Source organism: Cynocephalus volans, chromosome 3 (genome assembly GCF_027409185.1).
Source record: "Cynocephalus volans isolate mCynVol1 chromosome 3, mCynVol1.pri, whole genome shotgun sequence".
Classification (NCBI taxonomy): domain Eukaryota; kingdom Metazoa; phylum Chordata; class Mammalia; order Dermoptera; family Cynocephalidae; genus Cynocephalus; species Cynocephalus volans.
This window is the reverse complement of record NC_084462.1, coordinates 34,646,828-34,669,967: the sequence shown is the minus strand read 5'-3', so window position 1 is coordinate 34,669,967 and position 23,140 is coordinate 34,646,828. Positions and strand designations below refer to the sequence as shown.

The following is a 23,140-nucleotide window of genomic DNA, read 5'->3' as shown; positions in this document are numbered from 1 at the left end:
CAAACCTTGGCATCTTTACCCCTCAGGGACAAATTAGAGTATGGTTGAAACTCAAATGCATTATGCTAAGTGAAACATGCAAGACTCGTAGACCGTACACGACGTTCTGAAAAAACAAAACAGTAGAAATGGAGAACAGAGCAGCAGTTGCCGGCAACTGAGGACAGGGAGAGAGGGTGAGGACCAGGTGCGGCAGGAGGGGATTTTGGAGGGGACGGGGCTGCTCTGTGCCTTGATTGTGGTGGTGGTTCACCTGCCTCTATGCATTTGTGTCAAAATTAATTGAACTGTACACCAAAACGTGAATTTTACTACGTGCAAATTTAAAAATAAATAGAAATAAACATACACAAACTTAGGGGACACGTTTTCTTTGCTCGACCTATCAGCACACAAACACATGTAATTAACAGAAATGTTCTCCACCACAACTGGGGAAGAGGGCAGCGTTAGCACAGTCCTCTTCCTGGATTTCTACAAACGCATCCCTGCCGTGCCGTTCATTTAAAATGTGATTAGTCCTTTCAGGCTCCCAGCCTGTAGATCTAGGCTTTCCTTGGGAAACCATCAGAGGTCGGCAGGGACAGGGCACGGCCGTGTGGGGCTGACCCTGTGGTCCAGACACGCGAGCCGGCAGCGCCGGGCGGCTGCAGCCTCGGGCGGGTAAACCCGCGGGGACTTCGCGCACAACTGCCCAGTTGTGGGACAGCGGCGCGAGCCACAGTCACTGCTGCCTCAATCAAGCAAAATCACTGTGCTCACAAAGCAGCAAAAGACAAACGTCCCAAAGTCTCGTTGCCCACGGAGCGCAACAAGCAACCGCCATCTACACCGTCCGGACTCCTCTCAGCTTAGAAAACACCGCTCAAAACCCATTTCCTAATTACTCTTCCACCCTTTTTCTCACATCCACAATGTGCTGCAACTTAAGCGCACGCATCTCGGGCTTAAAATACACAACTCAGACTGCTGTGCGGAACAGCGCTGCCCACGTACCAATCCCGTTTCCTAACAAAGCCAAACCCCGACCACGTCTCCCTCCTCTCCTCAAAGGGGAGCACAAAAACACCAACACAACAACAACAACAAAAACGGGTTCAGATCTTGCTTGTCGCACAACCTTGGTGCGAGATTAACGATCTGTCTGTTCTTTACTTCCCAGCATGTAAAACGCCAAACAGGCAAAACACCAAAGTATTCTGTCCCCACTGGAGCGCTGCCACGTGCGGGGGCGTGGGATCCAGGATCCGGGTGCGCGGGGGCCGGGGCCTGGGCGTGGGATCCAGGATCCGGGTGCGCGGGGGCCGGGGCCTGGACGTGGGATCCAGGATCCGGGTGCGCGGGGGCCGGGGCCTGGGCGTGGGATCTAGGATCCGGGTGCGCGGGGGCCGGGGCCTGGACGTGGGATCCAGGATCCGGGTGCGCGGTCCAGCGTGCGTGGGGAATTGGGAACCGGGAGCCACCGGAGCCAGCGAGCAGGGGTCGGGAGCCGTGGGGACCGTAACTATCCCGGGAGGCCGCGCCGCCGAGGGCCAAGTCCCGGCCGCCTCCCTGCCCGGCCCGGGTTCCGAGGGCGGCCCGGACCCCACGGAGGCGCGGGGCGGGCAAGGCGACGTTCCTCACCTCGGTCCACGGCGTCGGCGGCTCGGGGGTCCCGGGCGGGCCCTGGGAGCTTCCTGCCCGAGTGAGTCACTCGGGCGGGCCGGGAATGCTCCAGGAAGCACCCGGCCTCCTCCCCTTCCTCCCGGGGCGGGGGCTCTCCCGGCTCGGCCTCTTCCTCCCGGCGCTCCTCCCCCGGGCTCCGACCGCGGCCCGGTCCGCTCCTTCTTCCCGTCCGGACGCCCGCCTCCCGCTGCCCGCGGCCAGGAGCTGCCCCGCCGCGCGCGTCGGCAGGAAGGAGGGGAGGACTCCAGCGGCCCCAGCCGCTCTCCCCGCAGGTCGCGAAGGCGTTCTGAGGGAAACACCTCGCAGCAGCCGCCCAGCTCACGGTACAAAAGAAGCTGGGATGCGCACCCTGTCCCGGGACTCCACGGGGTCAAGGCGGTGGGTGGGATGAGTGACAGAAGGGACTTAGGGGACACCCAAAGCGCACCGGTCCGACGCCCGCGCGAGGCAGGAGGCCCACACACCTGCACTCTGCGAGCGGGAGCCAACTGGGAGAAAATGACCCCGTTGGACCCTCCCTGCAGTGATGGCATCTCTACAGCCCCTATCTGCTTTCTAAGCCATGGGCAAATGCGTGCGCAAACTTGTGGGAATGGCTAACAGAAGAAGACTCTACTTGAACTAGTCCCCCAAAATGTTGAGAGGCGGGGTAAGTGATGTATATAGAAACGGTGGATGGAGTGAGCTTATCACAAGCACGCTTAGGAGAAAAATTGCCCTGAACTCCCCACGCACCCCACCTACCTCACTCCCCGTTCGTGGCACACTCTGTTCTTATGGAGAACAATAATAAAGGGTATTAGGTATTCCAGCCTGGTCTCCACATTATGACAACCACAAGAGGTTCAACTAACCCTGGCTGTGCTCCAGATAAGGCAAAAAGTTACAGCGAATGGATCCTGACCGGCGAATGGATTGAGACAGTCTACCAGTTGTCTCAATATTCAGAGATCACTTTCTATGGAAGCTCCTGGAGGTCCCTCCACTCCTGCAAAATACAGGCTCTGAGTGACCTCTTGTTCCCATACCACACACCTTCAAACGGCAGATTGCTGCTTTTCTCTGCCTGGGGCTGAGTCTCAGAGTTACATTCTACAAGTGTTTTACACTTTAGATGAAGTGATGGAACACAAATTCAAGGTATATTGTGATAATTTTAAAATATTGTACTCCCTCGAGCAATTAATAAAAGACATATAGCTAAAAATCCAAGAGAGGAGATAAAATAGAATACTAAAATATATCAACCCAAAAGAAATAGCAAAAAGCACATAGGGATAGCCAATTAGTTCAGTTGGTTAGAGCCTTGTGCTGATAACACCAAGGTCTGGGATTCCATCACTGTACCAATAAGGTGGGAGGGGAAGAGGGGCAGAGGGTGTTGGGGAGCACATAGGGCAAACAGAAACAAAGAACAAGCTGTTAGACTGAAATCCAACCATATAAATAATTACATTAAATGTAAATGGACTAAACACTATGATTAAAACACAGAAATTGTCACAGTGGATAAAAACAAGACCCAAATTGGGCTGAGCCTGTGGCGCACTTGGGAGAGTGCGGCGCTGGCGCTCCCGCCGCGGGTTCGGATCCTGTATAGGAATGGCCGGTGCGCTCACTGGCTGAGTGCCAGTCACAAAAAAGACAAAAAAAAAAAAACAAGACCCAAATATATGATGTTTAAAATAGACATAATTTAACTATAAGGACACAGGCTGGAATTAAAAAGTTGCACAATGATCTACCATGCACATATTAATTATAAGAAAGTTGGAATGGCTATATTAATATCATTGTAGCCCAGAGGGAGCCAGGACAGGACACCACCTCCTCTTCTGACTCCCATGGGAGACCCCTGTAGAAGGGGCCTTGGACAAAAGTATTTTTTCCTGTTTACTGACATAAAGTCAGGCTTTTTGAGGAGGAAAATGATGTTGTTGAGTTGACTTTGAGATTCCCTTTGATTAAAACACTTTTAAAATATTGAGAAAAAAAAATCAATGTAGACTTCAAGGAGAACCACGACAGATGAAACATTTGATAAAGATAAATGGGTCAATTCATCGAGAAAAAAATAATTTTTAGTGTGTATATACACTGAATAAGCTTTAAAATACTTGAAAAAATTGATAGAATCAAAAGAAGAAATAGGCAGACACACAGGTACATCAAAAAGTTCATGGAAAAATAGAATTAAAAGGTAATACAAATGTTTCCATGAACTTTTTTTTTTTTTTTTTTTTTTTTTAAAGATGACTGGTAAGGGGATTTTAACCCTTGACTTGGTGTTATCAGCACCGCACTCTTCCGAGTGAGCCACAGGCCGGCCCATGTTTCCATGAACTCTTTGCAGTACCCTGTACAGACTCATAATTACAGATTTTAACTCATCTCTGTTAGTAATTGATAGGACAGGCACACATAAAAATAAGTAAAGATACAGAAAAATGTAAAAAGCAATTAACCTATTTGACCTAAACAGTACTTCCACAAAACAGAATACAAAATACTTTGTATGGAATGAAAGGCATTCAACCCCTTTATAATGAAGACCTCAAGCTATTATCTAGAGGAATTAAAGTTTTCAAATACACACATAACATTCATGAAATACACCAGATGCTGGGAAATAAAACAAGTCTCAATAGATTTCAAAGGACTGAAGTAATATTATAGTAGTCCCCCCTTATCTTTGGGGGATAGGTTCCAAAACCCCCAGTAGATACCTGAAACCATGGATAGTACTAAACTGTATATATACTGTTTTTCCTTATATTAAATACCTATGATAAAGTGAAATTTATAAATTAGGCACAGTAAGAGATTAACAAAACAATAATAAAATTATTATTATTATAACAATATACTGTAATAAAAGTTATGTGAATGTGGCCTCTCTCTCAAAATATCTTATTGTACTGTACTCACCTATTTTCTGACCACAGCTGACTGGGGGTAACTGAGACCTCAGGTAACTGAAACTGCAAAAAGCAAAACCACAGATAAGGAGACTACAGTAGGACCTTCTCTGATCACCACAAAATTAAACTAGAAAGCAGTAACAAAAAAGATAACATTTCAAATGCCCAAATATTACAGAATTAGATGATACACTTCTAAATATCCCTTCCATCAAGGAAAAAAAATCACAATGGAAGTTTGAAAATAAATATTTTGAGCTAAACAATAAAAAAAAAAAGAAACACCAAATTTTGTGAGATGCAGCTAAAGGAATGCTCAGAAGGAAAGTTTTACATACAAAGTGCGTATATCAGAAAACAAAAATATTAAAATCAATTATCTAAACTTCTATCTCAAAAAAGTTAGGAAAACAAAAACAAATTAAATCCAAAGAAAGTAGAAGTGTACAAATAAAAAGACAAGAACAGAGATCAATTAAATGGAAAACAGATGAACAAACTAAAAAATCCCAAAAAGCTGGCTTTAAAAAAAAGTAATAAGGACTCCATCCCCAGCCCAGCCGAATGCACGCTGACCAGAGAGGCGCCCAGCTGGAGAAGCCCAAGATCCACAGAGATCATGTGCCCTGCAGTGACAGCGTGTAACCCAGTAGGTAGGCCTCACTGCTGCTGCGTGATTCCATCCCCAGCCCGGCCGAGTGGGTGCCAATCAGAGAGACGCCCAGCCAGAGAAGCCCAGTTCCACAGAGACCACACACCCTGTGGTGCGAGCACACAACCCAGCAGGTAGGTCTCGCCCCTGCCGCCTGACTCCATACCCAGCCCGACCTAGTGCGCACCGATAAGAGAGGCGCCCAGCCGGAGAAGCCCAAGATCTGTGGAGATCACGCACCCTGCGGTGCCAGCGCATGACCCAGCAAGTAGGCCTCATCACTGCTGACCGACTCTATCCCCAGCCCTGCCGAGTGTGCACCAATCAGAGAGGCACCCAGCCAGAGAGGCCCAAGATCCATGGAGACTACGTGCCCTGCAGTGCCAGCACACAACCCAGCAGGTAGGCCTTGCTGCCTCCGCCCAGCTCCATCCCCAGCCTAGCTGAGTGCATGCTGACCAGAGAGGCGCCTCCCCAGAGAAGCCCAAGACCTGAGGCGACCATGCATCGAGGCACTAGTGGGTAACCGAACAGACACCGAGGCAGCTGTACCAAATTGGCCGCCTCAGCACCATCCTAGCCAGACAATAGTGTCAAACCAGTGGACTGTGAAATCCCCTGTGACAATGACTAAACATCAAAGGAAAGATACCAGAAACATGAAAAATCAAGAAAGTACACTACCAAAGGGTAATAACTCTCAAGCTCTAGATCCTATACAACAAGAAGCCCTTGAAATGTCTGACATGGAATTTCGAGTGCTAATTTTAAGGAAACTAAATGAGATACAACATAACTCAGCTAGACAACACGATGAAATGAGGAACACTATACAGGACCTGAAAGAAGAAATGCATAAGGAAATCAATGCCCTGAAAAAGAATGTAGCAGAGCTTGCTGAGCTGAAGAATTCATTCAGCAAAATAAAAAATACAACAGAGAGTTAAACCAGCAGGCTTGCAGAGGCAGAAGAGAGAACTTCTGACCTTGAAGATGGGCTGTTTGAAATAACACAGACCAAAAAAAAAAATAAATAAAATAAAGAATTAAAAACATTAAAGAAAATCTAAGAGAGATATCAGAAAAACTTAAGCACTCAAATATCTGAGTTATGGGTATTCCAGAAGGGGAGGAAAAAGGAGATTGCATTGAAAACATATTCAGCAAAATAGTGGCAGAAAACTTCCCAGGTATAGGAAAACACACAGATCCTCAGATTCAGGAAGCCCAAAGATCCCCAAATGTATTCAACACAAAAAGGTCTTCTCCAAGACACATTATAGTCAAATTGGCAAAACTCAAAGACAAAGAGAGAATCTTAAAAGCAGCAAGAGAGAAGTGTCAAATCACCTATAAGGGGGCCCGAATCAGTCTAACATCAGACTTTTCATCACAAACCCTAAAAGCCAGAAAGGAATGGGATGATATATTCAAAATACTAAAAGACAGAGATTGCCAGCCAAGAATACTCTACGCTGTAAGGCTATTCTTCTGAAATGAAGGGCAAATAGTATATTTCTCAGACAAACAAAAACTGCAGGAGTTAACTACCACACGACCAGCTTCACAAGAAATCCTCAAGGGAGTACTGGGTTTGGTTCCTGAAAAATAACTACCACTGCCATAAAAACTCAAGAAAAATCAAAACCCACTAGAAAAATAAAAATGCTGAAGAGAAAAGAAAAGTTTATCTACCACCCAAGGAACCAACAAATACACAAAACAAACAGTAAATCAGAAAGAAAGGAACAAAAGACACTTAAGACATCCAAACAAAAATCATTAAAATGCTAGGAGTAAATCAACACTTTTCAATAACAACTCTTAATGTAAAAGGCTTAAATTCCCCAATCAAAAGACACAGACTGGCTGACTGGATTAAAAAGGAGGACCCAACTATATGCTGCCTTCAAGAGACCCACCTCACCCATAAAGACTCACATAGACTAAGAGTGAAAGGATGGAAAAAGATTTACCATGCAAACAGAAAAGAAAAACAAGCTGGAGTAGCTATTCTTATATCTGACAAAATAGACTTTAAACTAAAAACCATAAAAAGAGACAATGAGGGACACTACATAATGATAAAAGGACTGATCCATCAAGAAGACATAACAATCATAAATATGTACGCACCCAATGTTGGAGCATCCAGATTTATAAAACAAACTCTATTAGACCTAAAGAAGGAAATAGACACTAATACCATAATAGCAGGGGACCTGAACACCCCAGTATCAATATTGGACAGGTCATCTAGGCAAAGAACCAGCAGAGAAACACAAGATCTAAACAACACTCTAGACCAATTGGACTTGGCAGATATCTACAGAACATTCCATCCAACAACCTCAGAATATTCATTCTTCTCATCAGCACATGGATCATTCTCCAGGATAGATCACATATTAGGTCACAAATCAAGTCTCAACAAATTCAAAAAAATTGGAATTATCCCATGTATCTTCTCAGACCACAATGGATTAAAATTAGAAATCAATAACAAACGAAATTCTGGAAACTACACAAACACATGGAAATTAAACAGCATTCTACTTAATGACATATGGGTCCAAGAAGAAATCAAGCAGAAAATCAAAAAATTTATTGAAACTAATGAAAATAATGACACATCATACCAAAACCTGTGGGATACTGCAAAAGCAGTATTAAGGGGGAAATTTATCACATTAAATGCTTACTTCAGAAGAATGCATAGATGGCAAGTGAACATCCTACTACTTCACCCTAAAGAACTAGAAAAACAAGAACAATTCAAACCCAAAGTTAGCAGATGGAAAGAAATCATTAAGATCAGAGCCGAACTTAATGAAATTGAAACCCCCAAAATGATAGAAAAGATCAATGAATCAAAAAGTCTGTTTTTTGAAAAGATAAATAAAATTGACAAACCATTAGCATGGCTAACTAAAAAAAGAAGAGAGAAGGCCCAAATAACAAAAATTAGAAATGAAAATGGTGACATTACAGCTGATACGTCTGAAATACAAGGAATCATTCGTGACTACTATAAACAACTATATGCCAACAAATTTGAAAATCTGGAGGAAATGGATAAATTTCTGGACACACACAAACTAGCAGAACTGAGCCAAGAAGATGTAGAAAATCTTAACAGACCAATAACAATAAAAGACATTGAAGCTGTTATCAGAAGGCTCCCAACAAAGAAAAGCCCAGGACCAGATGGATTCACAGCAGAATTCTACCAAACGTTCAAAGAGGAATTGACACCAATTCTCTACAAACTTTTCTAAAAAATTGAAACAGAGGCAAGTCTCCCTAACTCATTCTACGAAGCAAACATCACCCTGATACCTAATGCAAATCAATAAATGTGATACATCATATCAATAAATCAAACACAAGGACCATATGATCATCTCTATAGATGCTGAAAAAGCATTGGATAAAATTCAACACTGATTCACGATAAAGACTCTCTATAAGTTAGGTATAGCTAGAAAGTATCTCAACATAATTAAAGCCATATATGATAAACCCACTGCCAATATCATCCTGAGTGGGGAAAAGCTGGAAGCTTTTCCTTTAAGAACAGGAACTAGACAAGGATGCCCACTCTCACCACTCCTATTCAACATAGTGTTGGAAGTACTAGCCAGAGCAATCGGAGAAGAGAAGGAAATAAAGGACATCTAGATTGGAAAAGATGAAGTCAAACAGTCCCTGTTTGCAGATGACATGATCCTATATATCAAACAGCCTAAAGCCTCTACCAAAACCTCTTAGAGTCGATAAATGATTTCAGCAAAGTAGCAGGATACAAAATCAACATACAAAAATCAGTAGCATGTCTCTTCTCCAACAGTGAACATGCAGAAAGAGAAATCAAGAAAGCTTGCCCATTTACGATAGCCACCAAAAAAATAAAATACTTAGGAACTGAGTTAACGAAGGATGTGAAAATCTCTATAATGAGAACTACAAATCACTGTTGAGAGAAATTAAAGAGGACACAAGAAGATGGAAAGATATCCCATGCTCTTGGATTGGAAGAATCAACATAGTGAAAATGTCCACACTACCCAAAGTGATATACAAATTCAATGCAATCCCCATCAAAATTCCAATGACATTTTTCTCAGAAATAGAGAGAACTATCCAGACATTTATATGTAATAACAAAAGACCACGCATAGCCAAAGCAATTCTGAGCCAAAAAAATAAAGCTGGAGGCATAACACTTTGAGCTATACTACAAAGCTATAATAGCCAAAAAAACATGGCACTGACATAAAAACAGACACAGTGATCAATGAAATAGAGTAGAGAATCCAGAAATCAACCCACACACCTATAGCCATCTGATCTTTGACAAAGGCACCAAGCCTATACACTGTGGAAGAGCCTGTCTCTTCAGCAAATGGTGCCGGGATAACTGGATATCCATATGCAGGAGAATGAAACTAGACCCATACCTCTCACCATATACTAAAATCAACTCAAAATGGATTAAAGAATTAAATATACACCCTGAAACAATAAAACTTCTTAAAGAAAACATAGGAGAAACACTTCAGGAAGTAGGACAGGGCACAGACTTCATGAATACGACCCCAAAAGCATCAGCAACCAAGGGAAAAATAAACAAATTGGATTATATCAAACTAATAAGCTTCTACACAGCAAAAGAAACAATTAACAGAGTTAAAAGACAACCAACAGAGTGGGAGAAAATATTTGCAAAATATACGTCTGATAAAGGATTAATATCCAGAATATACAAAGAACTGACACAACTTTACAACAAAAAAATGAGTAACCCAATTAAAAAATGGGCAAAATGTGGGCATCTCTGGTGGCCTCACAGGACCCCAACAGGTTTTTCCTCTCCCTAGAGGGTTGGGGCCAAAGGGTTTGCCCTTTTCTCCCCTCCAAGACACGGGGTGAAAAGAGATTCCAAGAGATGTGTGAGCACACCGCTGCTCTCCTAGATAGGGAACAAACACATACACATGCAGTGAGGGTTCTGTTAGGGAGTTCCGTTTATTGTAACATAAAAGCTCATATTTATATGCTTAGCAGGCAGGGGTTTCCAAGCTTAGGCCAATCCTTGAAAAGGTCAAATGTGCACGTGCCTTGCCTCTCTATGCTTAGCCCTCCCCCTTAACTTCCCTTGTGCACCACCTTTTATCCTTTTAGGCCATCTGTTGTTTTTGCTTAGAAAAAGGGCATGGTCCCATAGCAAAAGAGCTAAATAGGCATTTTTCAAAGGAAGATATACAAATGGCCAATAGACAGATGAAAAAATGCTCAACATCTCTCAGCATTCAGGAAATGCAAATCAAAACCACAATGAGATACCATCTCACCTCAGTTAGGATGGCTAAAATCCAAAAGACTGAAGGATAAATGCTGGCGAGGTTGCAGAGAAAAAGGAACTCTCATACATTGCTGGTGGGACTGCAAAGTGGTGCAGCCTCTATGGAAAATGGTATGGAGGTTCCTCAAACAATTGCAGATAGATCTACCATATGACCCAGCTATCCCACTGCTGGGAATATACCCAGAGGAATGGAAATCATCAAGTCGAAGATATACCTGTTCTCCAATGTTCATAACAGCACTCTTTACAATAGCTAAGAGTTGGAACCAACCCAAATGTCCATCATCAGATGAGTGGACATGGAAAATGTGGTATTTCTACACAATGGAATACTACTCTGCTATAAAAAAGAATGAAACACTGCCATTTGCAGCAACATGGATGGACCTAGAGAGAATTATATTAAGTGAAACAAGTCAGGCACAGAAAGAGAAATATCACATGTTCTCACTTAATTGTGGGAACTAAAAATAAATAAATAAATACACAAATAATGGGGCAGAAAGGGAAGAAGACACAACAGTTACAATTCCTTGAAGTTGATACGACAAGCGAACAGAAAGGAGGTTGTTTGGAGGGAGGGGGGAGAGGGAGGAGGGAGGGAGGTTTCAGTAATGGGCCACAATAATCAACCGCATTCTATATTGTCAAAATGAAATTAAATTTTAGAAAAAATCTGTAAATCTAAAAAAAAAAGTAATAAAATTGTTATACCCTAGCAAAAGTATTTTAAAAATCCAAATTACCAACATCAGTAATAAACAGGGAGATACCAATAGTTTCTTATAGAAAATAAGAGGATATTAAAGGAATTGTATGAAAAACTTCTTTGCAATAACTTTAAGTATTTAGAGAAAATAGATACACTTCTTGAAAAACACTTTAGAAGTCTCTTATAAAGTTAAATATACATACATCCTAAGACACAGTAATTCTACTCAATAAAAATGAAACAATCTCTGCACAAAGACTTGTACATGAACATGAATATTTTTACTTGCTTGTTCATAATAGTGAAAAATTAGAAACAACCCAAAGTGCAAAAATAGGAGAATGGATAAACAAATAAACAAATGTAATATTACTCAGTGATAAAAAGGAAAGAACAAACCACAGTGAGATATCACCTCACACCCATCAGGATATCAGGATGGCTACTATAAAAAAAAAACAAAGAAACAAAAACAGAAAATAACTAGTGTTGATGAGAATGTGCAGAAATTGGACCCTTGTGCACTGTTGGTGGGGATGTAAGGTGGCACAGCTGCTGTGGAAACAGTGTGATGATTCCTAAAAAACAAAAAAATAGAATTACTGTATGATCTAGCTATTCCTCTTCTGGGCATATATCCCAAATAACTGAAAGCAAGGTCTTGAAGAGATATTTGTATACCGGTGTTCATAGCAACATTATTTGTAATAGCTAACACGTGGAAGCAACCCAAGTGTCTATTGATGGATGAATGGATAATACAATGGAATATTATTCAGCTTTATAAGGAGGGAAGTTCTGTCACATGCTACCACATGAATGAACCTTTAGTACATTATGCAAAATGAAATCAGTCAGTCACAAAAAGACAAATACTGTATGATTCTACTCATATGAGGTATCTAGACTAGTCAAATCCTTGGAGATAGAAAACAGAATGGTGAATGCCAGGGGCTGTAGGGAGGGGGAAATGGATACAGAGTTTCAGCTTTGCAAGATGGAAAGTGGTGGAGATGGACTGTGGTGATGGCTGCACAACAATTTGAATGTACTTAACACTATTGAACTATACACTTAAAAATGGTTAGGATGGTAAATAATCTTATGTTAGGTGTATTTTACCACAACTAATAATAAAATTTTATTTAAAAAATTTTTTACAGAAAGAAAGAACAACTGATGCTAGTATCACAAAATGGGTGAATCTCAAAATGATTATGTAATTTTATAAGACCCAAAAGATAATATACAGTACAATTCCATCTATATGAAGACCCACGATAGAAAACACTAATCAATGGTGATAGAAGTGGAGGGTGTTTTCCCGGGTGAAGTGGTCAGGGAGGAGTAGGATGGACTGAAAAGGGCGTGTGGGAAATTTCCGGGAACTTGGAAATGTTCTATATCTTTATCAGGCTGATATTTACACAGGCGTATTATATCAGTCAGGGTTTGCTGTGGATTGACTGAATTGTGTCTCCAAAGTTCATATTTTAGAAGCTTGATTCCCACTGTAACTGTTGAAATCCTATTATGGTAATTAAAAGGTGGGGCTTGGAGAGGTGATTAGATTGTAGCACTGTGCCTAGTGAATTGATTAAAAATGGTGGTCAAGGGCGTGGTTCTGAGGGCTTTAAAAGAAGAGCACATGAGAAGTTTGCTCTCTCTGCCCTGCCGTTTTCTGCCATGTGAGACCCTTGGGTCACTGTCACCACTACCAATACCTTCACCAGCTGTGTTCCCTGGACTTTGGAATTCCCAGTCTCTGAAACTGTAAGCAATAAATTTTGTTTTCTTATAAATCTCCCAGTTCCATGTGTTTTGCTATAAGCAACAAAACGGACTAATACAGAGTTCAACCAGAAAACCAAAACCAGTAGGAGATATATATGAAGAGATCTATTGCAAGGAAATGGCTTATGTGCTATAGGAGCTGGCTAGGAAAGTCTAAGATCTGTAGGGTAAACTGTCAGAAAGTTCATGCTGGAACTCTCAGACACAGACTAAAGTGAATGTCCTGTGTTAGATTTCAGTCTCAGCCATAACAAATTGCCACAAACTCAGTGGCTCTGGTAAGCTGGAGAAAGGGCCCTCTGAAGATATCCAGATCAAATCCCTGGAACCTGTAAATGTTACTGCCCTGGTCTGAATGTTTGTGCCCCTCCCCCTGCCCCATTTCATATGTCAAAACCCAGTCACCGAGGTGATGTTATTAGAAGGTGGGACCTTTTGGGGGTGATTAGGTCATGAGGGCTGAGCCTTCCTGATGGGCTTTGTGCCCTTATGAAAAAGACTCCAGGAAGCTGCTTGTTCCTCCTACTTTGTGAGGACACGGCGAGAAGATGGTTGTCTGTGAACCAGACAGCAGCCCTCACCAGACACCAGGTCTGCTGGAACCTTGATCTTGGCCTCTCAGCATCTGGAACTGTGAGAAATAAATTTCTGTTGTTTATAAGTCACCGAGTCTATGGTATTTTGTTATAGCAGCCCAAATGAACTAAGATAGTTACCTTATTTGGAAAAAAGGGTCTTTGTTGATATAATTAAGTTCTTGAGACTGGACCATCCTGGATTATCTAAGTGAGCCCTAAATCCAATAAGCAGTGTCCTTACAAGAGACACTCAAAAATCAGACACACGGAGAAAGAGGCAATGTGAACACAGAGGCAGAGATTGGAGTGAGCAGCCCCAGGGCCACCAACCCAAGAACGTCCACAGCCACCAGAAGCTGAAGAGGTAAAGTATGGGATCTTCCCCAGAGCCCCTGGAGGAAGCATGGCCCTCCTAATTCCTTGAGTTTTGGCCTTCTGGCCTCCAGAACTATAAGAGAATAAATACCTGTTGTTTTAAGTCACCATGTTTGTGGAGATGCGGTACAGCAGCCACAGGAAAGTAATGCAGTGGTTTAAGATAACAGAAACGTATTATATTATGGCCCTGTAGTTCAGAAGTCCAACTTGAGTCTCGCTGGGCTAAAATCGACATGTCAGCAGGACTCGGTTCCTCTTTAGAGGCTTTAAGAAAGCACTCGTGTCCTTATCTTTTCCAGCGTCTAGAGGCTGCTCACATTCCTCGACCCCTGCCTCCTTTCTGCACCCTCAAAGCCAGCATTGTAGCCTCTCTCTCATGTGGTTTCTGTGTTCCCATCTTTCTTCTTTCTCTTTTTCCACCTTTAGGATCCCTTGTGACAACATCCGCCTCCACGAGATAATCCAGGGTATCCTCCCTATCCTAAGGTCAGATGATTAGCAAATTTCATTCCATCTGCAATTAAAGAATTAAAATGCTTCTCTTGCCATGTAACCTAACATAGTCTCATGTTCCAGGGATTAGGAAGTAGACATCATTGGGGTCATTTTTCTACCTACCACATTCTACAGGTGGAATAGGTGGAATTTCTTCTCTCAGAAACACTCAACCCTGCTCTGAAGGCCCTTCAACTGATTGAATCAGACCCATTAAAATGATCTAGAATCATCTCCCTTACTTAAAATCAGCTAACAAGGGACTTTAATCACTTCAACAAAATACCTTCACAACAACATTAGGTATGTGTTTGATAGAGCAACTGGGGCAGTAACCTCACCACATTGAAAATGTTACCAAACTCAGGTCTGGCTGCCTGCCCCCTTGAGAAGGAAAGAAAAAAAGACTCAGAAGTCAAATGGATAGTGTTAGAAAAGCAGAGGTATTCAGCTGAAGGACATGGTAGGCTATCCATCTCAAAGTCTTAGATTTACTGAGGGGTTTTTAAGGGTGTGTGTGTGTGTGTGAAGGAATGGAATGTGGGAGGTGAAAAGCAGGAGGGAAGATGTGAATTGTGAGGGGCCCATGTCTATGAGTCAGGTACAAGGTCTCACCAAGACCTCACCTGGTTTCTGATGTCATCTTCTCTTATTTCAGGATGCTGCAAGATTGTGATTTGCTCCAGAGTAGAATCAACTCTTCTACAAAGTCTATTGCATAGTTTCGCTTTGCAGAGCTCTGATTGACTTGCTGGTGCTGAAGGTCTGCTTCCAGTCCTGCTCACTCCAACGAAAAGCCCATCACAACCCACTCCTCTCAACTTGGCACCCATCTCTTTAAGTCACACTTGTGATGTAGTCTGCTTTATGCTGCTATAACAGAATATCTGAGACTGGGTCATAAAGAGACTGGGTGTAGAGAACAGAGATTTATTCCTTACAGTTCTGGAGGCTGGTAAGTCCAAGATCAACGGGCCACACCTGGTGAGGAACTTCTTGCTGCATCACAACACAGCAGAAGGCATCACATGCTGACAGCACTTGCACATGCAAGAGAGAGCAAGCGAGGATCCAACTTGCTTTCATAACAAACCCACTCCTGGGATAGTGGCATTCATCCATTTATGAGGGCAAAGCCCTCACTCATAAAGATTCCACCTTGGGGACACATTCAAACCATATTAATTCTTAATCTCTGTATTAGTCTGTTTCTGTTGCGTATAGCAAAATACCTGGAACTGGGTGATTTATAAAGAAAACAAAATTTATTTCTTACAGTTTCAGAAGCTGGGAAGTCCAAAGTCCAGGGAACACATCTGGTGAGGGTCTTCTTTGGTGCTGACACAGGGTATAATGCAAGAAAGGCAGGAGCAGAGAGTAACCTCATCATTCACTCTCTTTTTAAAGCCCTCAGAACCACACCCCTGACCCTCATTATTAATCCATTCACTACTGCACGGTCCTCCAATCCAATCACCTCTTCAAGGGCCCACCTTTCAGTTAGGATTTCCCACCCTCTTAACAGTCACAGTGGGGGCTAAGTTTCTAATACATAAAACTTGGGGGACACATTTCAAGCTTCATGGAGTTTTGGGGGGACATAATTCAATCCACTACAATCTCCAAATAAAGACAATAATAAAATCATACTTCTGCCTAACATGATACGACTAAACTGTGTACAACCACAGACATGCAAACCCTTTCCCCGGAGGAAAGGGTGCAAAGTTCTTGGGTGATGTTCATTTTTCTCCCTGATATCCTGTAACTCAAAAACAGTGATATAAATGACCTATTATTCATATATTTTATGTCAGAAGAAAAGAAAAACATTTATGCATATATAGAGATGTCATCATCAAAGATGACAGAATAGGAAGCTCCAAGGGCCCATCCCTCCATAGAAACACTAAAAACAAACAAACAAACAAAAATGAGCAAAAACTGTCAGAGTCGATTTTGTTGGAACTCTGAAAGTCCAAGATTTACAGCAACAAAATGAATGCTGGATCAAGAAAAGGTAACTTGTAAACAGCAGGAGAGATTAGGACTTCCAGCGTGGCAGTGTGAGCTGCTGCACAGGCCTATGCCCCAGAGACACTGATGACACTTACTAAAAACAACCCTTTAAAGCCTCTGGAAATGGGCCTGAGGGCAAACAGCCAATGAAGAAAGATTTGTTCAAGAAAATCTATAAAAATTCAGTATGAAAGGCAAGAGTCTGTGGGATTTGAATGAGTGTCACTCCCTCATCCCTGCTCCCAGAACAGAGAAGCAGACTCCTGTGCAGATTGCTGCAGCCTTTGCCCCAGATCCCAGTGGGAGGGCTTTCTTCCTGGCAGAAGCAAAACTTCAGTATTTCTCATCCTGCCCCAGCCCCCTGTTGCTGAGATGAAGACCCAGGCAAGTGAGGTAGAGAGGTGGGCTCCCTTCCTGTACCCAGTCCTCACTCTTGGAGTGGAGGCTCCACCTTGAGCATGGCATGCTGATACTGGGACCATGATTGTCCTTGCCCTGGTTCCTCATCAGGTGAAGAAAGCAAGAGAAATCCAGGCAGATGACCCCCCCCACACCCACCCCCTACACACACCACTGAGCACTCAGGTGGAGAACGTTTCCCCAGCCCTGCAAGGAACTGTCACCCAGCTGGTGCAGTAACTGATTCTTCAAAAGGCCATTATACCATTCTCTCCAGCCAGCTGCTTCGGAATGGTGGGAACATGGCAAGGCCAATGCATTCCATGAGCACGGGCCCATTGCTCTCCTTCTTTTGCCAGCAGGTGAGTCCCTTGATCGGAAGAAGTACTGTGTGGAATACCATGATGGCGGGTAAGGCAATCTGTAAGCCCAGGGATGGTAGTTTGGCAGAAGCATTGTGTGCAGAGAAGGCAAATCTGTATCTAGAGTAAGTGTCTATTCCAGTAAGAACAAAACATGGCCCCTTTCATGATGGAAACAGTTCGACTTGCCACCAGGTAGTTGGCTGATCACCCTGGGCTCAGTGTTAGTGTCTGCTGGTGGCAGATTGGGCACTCAGTGGTGGCTGTAGCCACGTCGGCCTTGGTGAGTGGAAGCCCATGTTGCTCGGCACATTGATAACCTCCATTCCTGCCACCATGGCCACTTTGTTCATGAGCCCACTGGGCAATTACAGGGGTGGCTGGAGGAAGAGGCTGACTAGTATCCATAGAACAGGTCATCTTATTCACTTCATTATCCAAATCCTCCTCTGCTGAGGTCGCCCTTTGGTGAACATTGACATGGGGATGTGTTACGTAAGCAACAAAACCACATCCGGTACAGCAGCTGCAACTGGAGTCACCATGTAGTTAAACTTACAATAATTCACTATTATTCTCCAGGATCCATCTGTCCAAATAGGACAGTTGAATGGAGATGTGGTAGGAGTCACCACCCCTGCATCTTTCAAGTCCTTGATGGAGGCACTAATCTCTGCAGTCTCCCCAAGAATACGTAATTGTTTTTTGTTTACTATTTTCCTAGGTATAGGCAGTTCTGTTACTGGGCACAGGCCAAACTGCCCGCCCCTTTCAAAAGTAAACCACCAAAAAAAAAAGAGGGCTTTTCAAGATGGCGGCGGCTGCGGCGGCTGGCGCTGAGTAGCTGAGGTGGAAAAGGTGGCCACTGGGCCTCAGGCAGCTGGGAATCTTGTGGACCTTCCTCTCACCATCTCTTAAGGGAGGACTGCTGATGCTGACCGGTCGTGGGGGGTGACCGTCACTTTGCCCCCGGCAGGAGAGGCTGCCTCATTTACAGACAACAGCTTTGAAGTGTGGAGCAGGAAAAGAACTGTTTCTTAGCTGCAAAAGCGAGTCTCGAAACAGGGAACACGGCGCCAGGGCTGCTGTGGATGCAGCCAGGATCCCGGAGGCCGGGGCCGCGCTGAAGGCGGCCAGCTGCCCTATTCAGGATTCGAGGTTTCAGGCCGGCATTAAAGAAGATTCCTGGGAGCGCCCGAGCCGCGCCGCGACTGAACAGCCCGAGGCGGCAGCGGCCGAGAACTGGGAAAGGCGGCAAACCAGAGACAGAGAGCGAGCACCCGACCTGGCACAGCACTGTGAGTGATCCCTGGCACAGCTCTGTTCGGGGGGTGGGTGCCCACGCGGCTCCCGCCTGCACCACCAGGCCACTCACCGCCCGGTGCTGCCTCCATTTTCCCAGGTGCGGGCAGCTCCGCCCTGCTCGGCCATCACTGAGCCCTCCCACTTGCTTGGCCTGGCGCGGGGGCCTCCGCTCGCACTCCCTCCGCCGTTCTCTGGCGGGGCTGGTGGAGGGGGTGTCCCGGGCCAGTGTCGGGAGGGCAAGGAAGTACGGGCGGGCCGACTGTCACTCCACCATACCCTGGACTCCGGCCCCAGGTAAACTCCCTGTTACTGGGAGGCAGATACCATCTCTGCGGCCACCAGTTTGGAAAAAAGCCTAACGAATGTCTGGTTGGGAATAGTGTGGTAGGAGAGTTCCCAGGTCCGCTTGAACCTGCTGGAGACCAGGCTGCAGGTGGGCGCTAGACTCGGTTTATACTGGGGGGATACAAAGGTGAACAAGACCCGAGAAAGATCTACATAGTGCTACAAAGGCACCCAGAGAGACCAGTCGTCTGTGCCCAGCAGAAACTTGGTAGACTTCCTGGGCGAGGCGGTGCCGAGCAGGGTCTTGAAGGCCCAGCTGATAGACGAGGGGTGCAGAAGACACACCCCAGCCCAGCACAGTGCGCACAGAGTGGGGAGACATGCGGCCAGGGAGGGGGAGACTCGACAGAAACCACACACCCAGTGGGGTCGCCACTGCACGATCTAACAGCCTGGGCCAGAGCACACGGAACAGGGAGAAGTCCTGCACAAGAAGTGAAAGCTCAACAGAGATCACACACCCTGTGGTACGTGATCCACCAGCCCAGCAGAGTCCAAGCTGACCAGAAAGGTGGCTCCCCGGAGAAGCCCAAGACCCGAGACAACCACACACACAAGGCACTAGAGGCCAACTGAGCAGTCACGGAGGGAGCCATATGAAATTGGCAACCACAGCAACATCCTAGTTAGTCATTAGTCTCAAACCGGTGAACTGTGAAACCCCCGGCCACAATGAATAAACACCAAAAAAAAGATACCAGAAATACAAAAAATCAAGAAAGTACACCACCAAAAGTTAATAAATCTCAAACTCTAGATCCTATAGAACAAGAAGCCCTTGAAATGACTGACAAGGAATTTCAAGTGATAATTCTAAGGAAACTGAATGAGATACAAGAAAACTCAGCTAGATATCATGATGAAATGAGGAAAAGTATACAGGATCTGAAAGAGGAAATGTACAAGGAAATCAATGTCCTGAAAAAAGATGTAGCAGAACTTGCTGAACTGAAGAAGTTATTCAACGAAATAAAAAACACAACAGAGAGTTTAACCAGCAGGCTTGTGGAAGTTGAAGAGAGAACCTCTGAACTTGAAGATGGGCTGTTTGAAATAACACAAGCAGACAAAAAGAAAGAAAAAAGAATCAAGGAAATTGAAGAAAATCTGAGAGAGATATCAGACAACCATAAGCGATCAAATATCCGAGTCATGGGTATTCCAGAAGGGGAGGAAAACGGAGATTCCATTGAAAACATATTCAACAAAATAGTGACAGAAAACTTCCCAGGTATAGGAAAAATCACAGATCTTCAGATCCAGGAAGCTCAATGATCTCCAAATGTATTCAACCCAAAAAGGCCTTCTCCAAGACATGTCATAGTCAAATTGGCAAAACTCAGAGATAAAGAGAGAATCTTAAAAGCTGCAAGAGAGAAGCGTCAAATCACCTATAAGGGAGCCCCAATCAGGTTAACATCAGACTTTTCATCACAAACCCTAAAAGCTAGAAAGGAATGGGATGATATTTTCAAAATACTAAAAGACAAAGATTGCCAGTCAAGAATACTCTACGCTGCAAGGCTATCCTTCCGAAATGAGGGGCAAATAGTATATTTCTCAGACAAACAAAAACTGCAGGAGTTCACTACCAGAAGACCACCCTTACAAGAAATCCTCAAGGGAGTACTGGGTTTGGTTCCTGAAAAATAACTACCACTGCCATAAAAACCTAAGAAAAATCTAAACCCACTAGTATAATAAAAATGGCATTCATGAAGAGAAAACAAGTTAACAAAAACATTATCTACAACCTAAGGAACCAACAAACACAGAAAACAAACAGTAAATCAGAAAGCAAGGAACAAGAGACACCTAAGACAACCAAACAACCAATAAAATGCTAGGAATAAATCAACACCTTTCAATAACAACTCTTAATGTAAAAGGCTTAAATTCCCCAATTAAAAGACACAGACTGGCCGACTGGATCAAAAAGCAGGACCCAACTATATGCTGCCTACAAGAGACCCACCTCACCCATAAAGATTCACATAGACTAAGAGTGAAAGGATGGAAAAAGATTTACCAAGCAAACAGAAAAGAAAAACGAGCTGGAGTAGCTATTCTTACATCTGACAAAATAGACTTTAAACTAAAAACCATAAAAAGAGACAATGAGGGACACTACTTAATGATAAAAGGACTGATCCATTAAGAAGACATAACAATCATAAATATTTATGCACCCAATGTTGGAGCAGCCAGATTTATAAAACAAACTCTATTAGACCTAAAGAAGGAAATAGACACTAATACCATAATAGCAGGGGACCTGAACACCCCACTGTCAATATTAGACAGATCATCTAGGCAAAGAATCAGTAGAGAAACACAAGATCTAAACAAGACTCTAGACCAATTGGAATTGGCAGATATCTACAGAACATTCCACCCAACAACCTCAGAATATTCATTCTTCTCAGCAGCACATGGATCATTCTCCAGGATAGATCACATATTAGGTCACAAATCAAGTCTCAATAAATTCAAAAAAATTGCAATTATCCCATGTATCTTCTCAGACCACAATGGATTAAAACTAGAAATTAGTAACAAACGAAACTCTGGAAACTATACAAACACATGGAAATTAAACAGCATTCTACTTAATGACATATGGGTCCAAGAAGAAATCAAGCAGGAAATCAAAAAATTTATTGAAACTAATGTAAACAATGATACATCATACCAAAACCTGTGGGATACTGCAAAAGCAGTATTGAGGGGAAAATTTATTGCATTAAACGCTCACTTCAGAAGAATAGAAAGATGGCAAGTGAACAACCTAACACTTCACCTTAAAGAACTAGAAAAACAAGAACAATCCAAACCTAAAGTTAGCAGACGGAAAGAAATCATTAAGATCAGAGCAGAACTGAATGAAATTGAAAACCAAAAAACAATTCAAAAGATCAACGAATCAAAAAGTTGGTTTTTTGAAAAGATAAATAAAATTGACAAACCATTAGCATGGCTAACAAAAAAAACAAGAGAGAAGACAAATAACAAAAATTAGAAATGAAAAAGGCGATATTACATCTGATTCATATGAAATACAAGGAATCATTCGAGACTACTATAAACAACTATACGCCAACAAATTTGAAAATCTGGAGGAAATGGATAAATTTCTGGACACACACAAGCTCCCAAAACTGAACCGTGAAGACGTAGAAAATTTGAACAGACTAATAACAATAAAGGAGATTGAAGCTGTTATCAGAAGGCTCCCAACAAAGAAAAGCCCAGGACCAGATGGATTCACAGCAGAATTTTACCAAACATTCAAACAGGAATTGACACCGATTCTTTACAAACTATTCCAAAAGACTGAAACGGACGCAAATCTCCCAAACTCATTCTATGAAGCAAATATCATCCTGATACCAAAACCAGGTAAAGATATAACCAAAAAAGAAAACTACAGGCCGATATCCTTGATGAATATAGATGCAAAAATCCTCACTAAATTACTAGCAAACAGAATACAGCAACACATACGTAAAATATTCATCACGATCAAGTTGGATTCATCCCAGGGATGCAAGGTTGGTTCAACATACGCAAATCAATAAATGTGATACACCATATTAATAAACTCAAACACAAGGACCATATGATCATCTCTATAGATGCTGAAAAAGCATTTGATAAAGTTCAGCACTCATTCATGACAAAGACCCTCTATAAGTTAGGTATAGAGGGAAAGTATCTCAACATAATTAAAGCCATATATGCCAAACCCACAGCCAATATCATCCTGAATGGGGAAAAGCTGAAAGCTTTTCCTTTAAGAACAGGAACTAGACAAGGATGCCCACTCTCACCACTCCTATTCAACATAGTGTTGGAAGTACTAGCCAGAGCAATCAGAGAAGAGAAGGAAATAAAGGGCATCCAGATTGGAAAAGATGAAGTCAAACTGTCCCTGTTTGCAGATGACATGATCCTATATATCGAACAGCCTAAAACCTCTACAAAAAAACTGCTGGAATTGATCAATGATTTCAGCACAGTAGCAGGATACAAAATCAACACACAAAAATCAGTAGCATTTCTTTTTTCCAATAGTCAACATGCAGAAAGAGAAATCAAGAAAGCCTGCCCATTTACAATAGCCACCAAAAAAATAAAATACTTAGGA

The 23,140-nt window shown here is 43.1% G+C and overlaps 1 protein-coding gene across 2 annotated transcripts in view; it reads right to left on the bottom strand.

The window, feature by feature from the left end:
- Positions 1–1,733, bottom strand: part of CYFIP1 (cytoplasmic FMR1 interacting protein 1) — a 100,416-nt gene extending 98,683 nt beyond the window's left edge. For both annotated transcript variants that reach the window (XM_063090697.1, XM_063090698.1), the window contains exon 1: positions 1,624–1,733. The gene's annotated coding sequence lies outside the window, so the exon portion shown is untranslated. The remainder of the gene's footprint in view (positions 1–1,623) is intronic.
- Between the last annotated feature and the right edge of the window lie 21,407 nt (positions 1,734–23,140).